The sequence below is a fragment of the Habropoda laboriosa genome, unplaced genomic scaffold, assembly GCF_001263275.1.
Source record: "Habropoda laboriosa isolate 0110345459 unplaced genomic scaffold, ASM126327v1 scaffold119, whole genome shotgun sequence".
NCBI lineage: Eukaryota > Metazoa > Arthropoda > Insecta > Hymenoptera > Apidae > Habropoda > Habropoda laboriosa.
This window is the reverse complement of record NW_017100225.1, coordinates 770754-780586: the sequence shown is the minus strand read 5'-3', so window position 1 is coordinate 780586 and position 9833 is coordinate 770754. Positions and strand designations below refer to the sequence as shown.

Genomic DNA, 9833 nt, shown 5'->3' with positions numbered 1-9833 from the left:
CGAGCACTTCCGGCAATAATGCAGATTTTTATCGGGCAACTTCGTCCCGGTGTCGTTTCCGGCAAACTTCGCGAATAGTCCTCCCGCATTCGGTTTTTCGAGTTTTCGAGAACGACTCTCCCCGGTTCAAATGCCATTCTAAACGCTATTCGGTCTCTCCACTCTGCCGTGTAATTAGCCGCGGTTCACTCGCGAGTATTTACGATCGCGTTTGTAAATCTGGTTCCTCGGCGAGCTATTTCTTCTTCTTCCCTTATTCATCGTGGCGCGATATTCCGTCGAGTCGAACTGGCGGAAGGGAAGATAAGGGGAGAACACGGATTCCGTGACGGTATTCTCCGGCGACCGCGTAAAATGAGTTTCACGGGAAAGTGACAACGTTGCGGCAGAGTTTGTCGGGTGAAATTCGTTTACGTCGATGTCGTCTCGGTACTCGCGTCACTGCGCCGAGTCTCTGTGCATTTTGGCGCGGAAACACGTATTGCATTTACGTCCGCGTTACAGCGACTTTATGCAAGTACGTGCTTTCGCAAACTGTTACGCGGTAATGTAGAAATTCCCCGCTTTACCTCCCCCCTCTCCCGCGCGACTACCGGTGGCCGAAAAATTGGGAAACGGCATCGAGAGTGTTTGAACGCGAAGAAGGGAAGGACGTTTTTCACCTGTATACTTTCAAACGACGATTAAACCTCGTTTTCCGTGCAGCGTGCAGATAACGAGATATCTCGTCTGAGCGTTGCTAATATCGTTAAAACCGACTCTCGAATCGAGTGTACCGGATGAAATTTCCGTCCCCGGCTTATGAACGAGAAACGTTGGCCGCGCGGTGCCATCCGCTTGGACTGTAACTTTCAAATAAGACCCATCAACTGAGCGTAAGCAACGGTGCAGGTACTAATTAATTATTAACTTTGATTCGCTGGCTTTGTTCACTGACAAACAGCCACCGCGGGAACTCGTTAATGCAGATCAAAAACTATTAGGCAAAGCAGTCTTGTATTGTCCGCGCGGACCACTTTTCCCCGCCCGGAATTTCAATTAAATTCTTTAGAAAACAATGATGTCGCGCAGCACCGTCAAGCGGTCATATTATATAATAAACCGAGTCTGCTTGCGACACTTCTGTTGATGGGTATAATTACAGCCACGCTAAACTCGGACCAGTATTTTCAGGTAACCGCCCTCTACTCCTCCTTTCCTCCGCACGCTGTTCAATCTGTCCTCTGTTCAGCCAAATTTTTGTTACCCTCCCCTTCTCTCTCCGGCTGCGTTTTAGTTGTACGCTAATTTCCCCCTATCCGAACCCATTTTTCCTCCGATCAATTTGCGTTAACGAGGTTATAAATTCCTGAGAAACTTCTCCCTCCGAATTCTAAACGCCCACGGGGAAAATGCAGTATACTCTCGTGCTGCTTTCTTTTTGTAAACCTGACTCGTGGCGGTTCGGATGAAAAGATATCGATACGTTTCCTCTGGTTTTTAGCTTTTTTCTCGCACAGGTAGTGGAAGGTTTTCGTGGCAGGATCAGAGGGTCTAGCGGTGTAATGCACTTTGCGGAAGAACGATGAAAGTCGATCCTTTCAGCTGGAGGAAATTTGGATGGCAAAGAGCAAGGAAGGAAGGAAGGAAGGAAGGAAGGAAGGGAGGAAGAAAGGATAGAAAGCTGGTGGAGGTATGAACGAAGAATCATTTCCAAGGCTGGGGAAATTCCGTATTTAGCGGATGCCTTCCACTCGGAAGCGAGACTGGTTAAAAAGAATAGGCCAAGCAGAATATCTTTCTGGTTCTTTATGCCCGGTCGTCGAGACGGAATACCGGGCCGGCGAAAAACGGGTCGTAAAGGTTTCGGTGCAGCTGGTTCGCATACATTACAGGCTTTTATTCCCCGGGAAAGTAAAATAGAGAACGGTCTAGGGAGAGTTGCGAAGGGTGGCTGGAACGGAGATCTGGTAACTCGGTTGAATCGAATCGCGGTATCTCGACGGAGAGAGTGCAACTGTTGAACGGCCAGCATCTAACTTGGAATACAAACCTAACTAGGTACGCAGTCGTGCAGGATCGTCACGATCGGACGAGAAACGTTCGGGTTTGCTAAACGAACAGGCGTACATTGAAAAACACAAACCGAGTAACGAGAGTAAACGCGCGACAAAGTAGGATACGAAAAACAGGGAAACTTGGCGACGGTGTCAAACGGTGAAAAGTTAAAGACAGATTCCACCAAGTACAAGCAAGCGAAAACTTTGCCTGTTAAATATTTCCCGCTTTCAAACAGCCCCTCTACCGGCTTGTTGCATAATTGCCGCGGAAAATGTGTATTTACCTGGTTCCTTTTCGCCAAATCGACTGTCTTTGCAAACAGAGCAGTTTACGCGTTACTTTGAACAACTACCGTAGAACTGCGGCTATATAAATATTGCCGTACAATAAACACGAACGATCCTACCTAAATACCGGTCGAAATTGAAAAGAGGTGAGCACCGGATTCGCGTACATGATGTGCCGGATGTGCGTGTATCGGAGAGAATAATTTTACAGCAACGATTGCTTTGATACGTTGGAAGCTTGTTAAAGGACAGAGGAATCACAGGGAACAGCGACGAGCCACGATTGCCCGTGTATCGGCACGTGGTGAAACGTTCTCGTGGAACAGAGAATGAAACTGAGCACCGAGTAATTCGCAAACAATCGTATGGCACTGCGTGCTTAGTACCTTTTAACCGCGTTACGCGACTTGGATTCGACGCACACGCCACCGGAACGTTGATTTTACACGGCCCCGTAAAGCGTCGCGTGTACACGAATCCGCTGTTTACCTTGGAGTTTACGACACGAGCCGAACACTATACACGCGGCTTAATTTTATAACGTTGTTTATGGACGAGTCAACTATCCCCGGTATTCGTTCCCCGAACAACGCGACGAATTTCGCTTTCGTTTTAATCGCACGTGATTTACGAATACGAGTTTGACAAAGGTCGAAGTAATTGCGACCGGACATGGTCGATAAATCTATCGCTTTCCTGCTTAATCTTGATTTGTCCGCGGATTGAAAAAAAAAAAGGGGGAGAACGAAAAAAGAGCGTGCTTGTACGCTCGCACGACGACAGGTTGGATGAGAAATGTTTCACGAGTACACGTCAAATCCATCGACAAACGAGATGTTGGCCGTTCGCCAGAATTGCTTGCCGTTCGAACGTTCCCGCCTCGTTCGCTGTTTACCAACTGACCGATTTACAGGATAAAGAAGATCGGGGGCCATTTACGGTTTCGTGGTTTCCTGCTACCTATGAAATTTCCAGCTTATCGAGACGACGTTTCGTCGACCTGACTTTTCTCCACGGACCAAATGAACCCGTCGAACGGACTCGAAGGAGAGAGAGAGAGAGAGGGGTTCTTCACTGGCGAGACAGCGTTCCGGAAACAGTTGCGTCTAAATGGAAATGGTCGGTCGCGCGATATTGGATCTTCTTCCCGATTCTTCATTTGCAAGAAAATCAACGAGTTTGTCTTTGCTTTGTTACCGGGCACGTCTCTGTTTTTCCTCTTGGTTCCTTTTTTCCTGGCTGGTCGTCGCCTCCGAGCCCGGTCGGCCCGTTCCAATTTTATCCTTTCAGCAACCGTGCCCCGAGCAAAGGGAAAAAGCGTACATTTCCGAGATTGGTTATAAAGAACAAACAGAAAGGAATCGATGTAATTGACGTAGAAATGGGAGCTGGTGTTCTCTTTCTCTCTCTCTTCCAAGGAGCTGGTCGTTTCCAACAGAGCAATTGTATTCGCGAAAATGGCAAAGATCACGGTACAGAGTGCATTATTCAGTTTGAAATCGAAAGCATTCCACGCTTCCTCTCTTTCATCTTCCCCCTATCGATCTCACTCCTACTTCTGCCCCGTTTTTCTTCCTTCCCGAGAGGAGAAGCGGTTGGTTTTAAAATCACGTCGAAGAGGGACCTCCTCCTCCTTTCCCTTCAGAAACCTCTTATCGCGATTTACCGTGTCTGACCTGTCTCGCTCCGTTACTACTGCGACTTACGCTCCGGTCTCTGTCTTTCTGCCCTTGTTCTCTCGTTTGTTACCGGGGAATAATAATACCGCACGGTGTTACGAACCGGTATCGGAATACCGTTATAATAATTCATACGGTAACAATAGCACGCGTGGGGCCGGGAAGGGTTATTGCTTGCGCATTATCCGTGCGCCAGAAACTCCGGTGTCTGCTGATGAAAATTTGGCCAACGTCACGCCACGGCGCGCCTCTCTCTGCTCTGCTTTCAAATACCTTCCCCTTTCGCTCGTATATGTATTCCAGTCCAGGCGTTATCCGTCCGTAGAGGAAGAAGAAGAAGAATATGGAGAAGCGAGTGATTGCGAGGGAGAGCGTAGGGTTACGGTAGGCGATGGAGGCAAGATATCGGTGGATGGTAGGCAAGCTGCGTCGAAACCTTATCGCGAGTAGCAACTATCGAATGCAGTTACACCGATCGGCCGTATATGTATACGGTAGACGATTGAGCCGGCGCGGCTGGGTAAACACCGGTGTCTGTATTCAACAGGATTTCGGATTCAGGGGGACGCTTCGTCCAGGCAGGCAGGCAGGCAGGCAGGATGGAAAACCGAGCGACTCGATGCGTCCAAGAGGATTGGTACGGGGTTGGAAATCGGTTATCGTGCTAATTGACTGCGGATTATCGGAGGCCGACATCGACGTCGTTAACGAGTATACCTTGGAGCGAGCGACGCCCGATTCCATTCTCGGAGTGAGCGTCAAACTCGTCGGAATTGAGATCGATTATCGATGACGCTAGTTTTTAGAGAGAAGGTTGGAGATCCGTTCAAAGGAACGGACGGAGAATGGCTGTTCCAAAGTTGCTCCTTGGATAATTGTCCCGCGTTAAGACGTTAACGCGTGACTATTCTGGCTCGAGATATCGCGCACAATCGCGCCTCGGAGGGTAACCGAAACTGGGGAGGAAGGCGCGTGAACATGGAAAATACGTTTCCTACGGCGAAACTTTTCCTCAGATAAACGGTAATGATCGCGTCGCGTCGCGTTTGGCAATTATCGTTGGGGCTATCCCCGGCGCGATGCTGCGAGCTGATTGTGCAAAGCTGTCTGGAAATTGGTCGGGTAAAGGTAAAATTATAAAAATGCCTCGTCGCCTGTGCTCTCGATTAATTAAACTTGAACCACCTCGGGAGGATCCATCGGTCAACCTACGCCACTTTCTTCTTAGACGAATTTCAGCGTGGCCGCTTTGTAAGCGGCGTGTTTTACGCCAGCTTTCCTTCAGAAGCTCGGCTGTCCGTGAAAGGAAACGTTACTCCCTTATGCCCGTAGCAACGCGAGGAGTTTCTTCACCGTGGAAACCTCTCCTGGCCACTTTTTATCCGCCGGTTAAATTTCTTTTTAGACCGAGTTTCGTTATTCGACATTAGCTAAACGTACACGACCTATTTTTTCGCGTCTCTCTCTCTCTCGGAATAGGAAGGTAGCAGATGACTCCTCTTTAGAACCGTATAGGTGGGTCGTTGATCATCCGTATGTAATTAAAACTTGGACGGAGGAAAATCAATTTCTCCGTCATTTCCGACATTCGACAATTTTCGGGGCGAAGACGCCTCGGATTAATCAGGAGCCGTGTATAAATCAGCTTGATCGATCGATTCGTTGGCGCGCACGGGAAGGAAAAACGGTCGGATGAAAGTTTTAAGCCAAGGTTTCAGGGTGTTGGCAAGTTTTGAACGGTAATGCAGGCAAAGTTGTTAGGAAGGTGTAGGAGGTGGTGGGTTCGCAATTGATGCAAATAGTCGGCACTAAATTGTCTATACGTATATACATACATATATGTAGAAGTGGCGTAAGGAAAACCAAGTTTCCCGTGAACGTGGCAACTTTCATTTTTAGTTTCGGTTTCACCATTCAGTGGAAATGCGGGTTGCTCTCGTTACCACGGCGCATTCATGGAAATTTGCCGCGGCGCGTATTCGCAGGGATAATCTACGCTAATGAGAGGACTTAGGATGCTTCGTTTCGTCGGAAATATTGAATAACAACATGGAGTTTTACCGATACGCAAATACTATTGGAATACTTTGACAAAGCCTGCCGCTAATGAGCACGCCGCTAGTGGACGAGAGGAGGCGTAAGGATAACGCGATTTCGAAAATTCGAGATAGACACCGGGGAAAACGAAGGCACGGGAGAAAACCAACGGCAGAGAATATTCGGCTCGCTTGCCGGTGCAACCGGATTATATACCAGTTAGTTTACTTCCTTTGACCAGCTGCGTCATCGTTACTCTCCAAGCCACATTTTGGTTTCGCACAAATTGCGCCTCGTAATTTACAATCCACCGCTGCTCAGCTGCTGCTGTTGCTGCTCCGAGCGGGGAAAGTTCGTCGACGGTTCATCAAGAAAGGATGGAAAGGAGAAACGAAAGCTGTCCTTTTCCACGATATTCCCCATCCGGTAGGAGGACAGAGACCGACGAAGCTCGTTCGATCGACGAATATTTTTTTTTTTTAACGATACGAACGCGCGTTTCCATGGTGCGGCAAGCAAACAGGTATACGTCTGTCGGGAATTTATTTGCGCAAATGTCCCGGCGGTATTAGTGCGCGATGGGGGAGAACGGGCGTTGTTTAATCAAATGAAAAATAGGGGCCGTACGAGAAACGTAATTATAACGTTGAGGTGAAATTTTGAATTTGAATAGCGTATAAGTTTTAATATTCGCCCTTTGGTTGCCTTTCCGAGGCAATAATGCGGGAAAATCGATAGGGGAGGGAGAAATGTGCCGCCGCGTGTACTACACATTTTGTCTAGATTGCATCGAACATCGTCACGTTCCGTCTCGTTTTGAACGGCTAGCGGAATTACCGTTCTGTTTCCGCGTAATCGACCGATCTCGCACCTCCAACATCCAATTACACACGTGTTACACACCCGCGTTACGTGCAAAAAACATTCGAAACCGTTTTCCAGAAATACACGAACGAATCGCAAAAAGAGAAATTGCCCCCTCTTTCGTACCACGCCGGATCTTGCTAAGCTCGTTTAGCTACGGAAATCGGGTCAACGGTGTTCATCGCTTCCAGTTTAAATGCTTGATTTTCGTTATTCGGGGAGGCGATATCGTTCGACGTGATACGAGCTTGAAACTCGCGTGGAAAAATCCTCGTAATTTTCGTTCCAGTTCCTTTGCCTTTTTGTCGGTTCGATCGGGGAAAGGGAAGGCCGGATTGTCATTTCACGTTCGTTTCGTGGTTTACGTCGCGGAGAAGCTAAAAACGTTGCTTGGAAATAGGCTCGTCCGTATGAATATTTCACCAACCAACGAAATTATGTATTTCGCGTATCGTTTACCCTTACCTACTCCGCTCGGAGGGAGTGTCGCTTTAGAAACTTGAAAGGAATTGCAACGAAAGGGAGCGAAAGGAGACGTTGGCAGGCGTTGTCGTCGTCACTTCAACACACTCGCGTCCGCTTCACGTCGGCGTTTCTTCTTCGTCCGTGATGGTTAACAAGCTTAGTTTAAACACTCGTTAGAGCGGTTTGATCGTTGTTTCGAGCAACCAGCTGGGTCTCGTGCCACGTTTCTCTTACACCGGTAAGAAGAGGTGGTCGTGGTTGAAAGCAGCTTACGGTCAGAACGAGTAAAAGCGGTTCGCGACGTATCGAATTTCCTTAAACAGTTCAAAGTTCGAGCTAACCGTAAATCGTTTGCAAAATTTCATTTTCTTTTACGTAAATATGTAGATACCTGGCGGAGGAACGGGAAGACGATAAAATTCGCGGCTGCTGACGAGCTGGGAAGTTTAAGGAGCGGTGAAATGCAACGGTAGGAGCGATCCAGGAATATACTTTGAAAAGAGGAGAGGGATTTTCGTTGCTGCGTGTCCAGGCGAAAACGTATCGATTGCCCGGGGCGGCGGAAAATTACCGGCATTAATCTCGGAACCTTTAATTAGGAAGGACCGTGACAAACGTCGGAAATTTTTATCTAAACTCTCTCCGTTACGACGTTCCCTCGGGAATGTAATTTTTCCCGGATATTTCGTTTCTCCTCCTTTTTTCACCGAACCCTTCTCGCCTATATAGAGCGGCACCTCTTTTCAAAAGACACCGTTTTTCGTTTGAAATCGCATCGCCCTCTTCGATGTAAGGTCGGCAAGTGCCGCGCGCGTTTCTCTATCTCTGTGAGAAAATGGGGGAAAAAAAGGGAAGGAAAATGTTTCGCCGGTGGAAACGAGCTTTTACACTCGCCGAGGGTAGGTTACACGGGAAATTTGTATCCCTGCGGCCGTATACGTACTCTGTGAATCGACTTTTACGCTAACCGTGCACTCATGCCTTGAATTTACGCGTTACTCCCGTTTGTTTGCGCTTCACACTGGAATCCAATAACCGTGAGAACAGATTGTGTGTTGCGCCGTACCAGAGTCCCACGGTTCCGGTAAAGAAAGTACTTTAGCGAACTCGAAAACTATCTCGGTTGTTCGGTACCGAGCATGTCAATTTTCCAAAATCGAAGAATCGCGTCGCTTATTCGGTAAATCGATTCTTGGCGCTCCCTTTAATTAGCTTAAAAGTTCGTTTGAAAATCGACCGTTGCGCCTTGAACCTTCGCTAATCAACGAGATTATGGATAACCAAGAAGAAGTTTATCCTCGATCAACACCGAACAATATTCAACCTTTCTTCGGAAAACACACTTTCTGCCCCTTTCTGGTCTACCCCTTTTTCAATCGATTGCGATCGTCGGTACATATCGCAAGCTAAATATTCCTATGCTTGCTCCTATGCTTCCTTAACCGTGGGGAAGGGGATCCCAGATGGACATGGATGCCAGTTAGTTTTGGTTTTCAATGAAATTACCGCGAACCAAGGCGGAACATGTCGAGTAAACTGTACAGTTTCGCTGGCCTCCGTTCAACAACAGGGTTAGCCCGATGATCCTTAACTCTTAGCTCTAATGTTTAACCGTCTACCCAGAAGGGTTTTAGGCGAAACTTCTTTCCTAAGTGGCTATATAATATCGAGGTAAGAAGTGAGAGGAGCGTTGGAGTATCTCGTTGAAAATTTCTGAAGGAGGCGGCAGCGTGGAAGAAAGAAAGTGATCGTGTTTGGGAGTTGGAACGAAAGCGGCTTTGAGCCTTCTCAGTGGCGGCTTTCGCGACCGACTATTCTGGATTTTCCTCGGTAGATCGAGGAACATGTGCATCCTCTGCTCCCCCGGTAGCACGTTCTGCACGCGCGTCTACCTCAAAGAAACGTATATCCGAGTCCGTAGGTAAAACGATGGTAAACCAGGCCGAGGGATCCTTCTGATTTCCATATCGTAATTAATTTCTCATTTAGCCGGTGCACCGCATTAATTATATGTCCCACGGCGACGCTTCGACCATACATATCTAATTAGTTTGGTTTCGTCAGGGACTTATAAAGTGCACGCTCTATAGACCTCGACTAATCCGCCAAATCCCCTTTGCAAACTCTCACAATTCATCGCTCCTCTTACCACCTATCTGACCGCGCGCTACCGTAACGTTTCACTTGGCGAGATCGACTACTTTCCGGAACCGGGCGGCGGGGGAGGATCCACCGGCCGAATAAAACAACCGTAAACTTTTCGTCCTCTGCCACCTTCTCTCCTTCACCGGCAACTTTATTTATTCGGCTTAAAGGACTTTCGAAAGGGAGGAACTTTGGAAAAAAGTATACCGTTCCTACGGTAATTGCCACGGTGGTGCTGCATACGTATCGGAAAAAGTTCACCGATAACTTCCACCCGATCCAGTCTCGAAGAATATATCCATTAAACATTGCTTTT

At 47.8% G+C, this 9833-nt stretch overlaps 1 protein-coding gene across 1 annotated transcript in view; it reads right to left on the bottom strand.

Moving 5' to 3' along the window:
* The window catches only part of LOC108571155 (synaptogenesis protein syg-2-like), a gene marked incomplete at its 3' end in the record, with an annotated part of 80310 nt that overhangs the window by 70147 nt on the left and 330 nt on the right, over positions 1-9833 (bottom strand). The window lies entirely within an intron of this gene.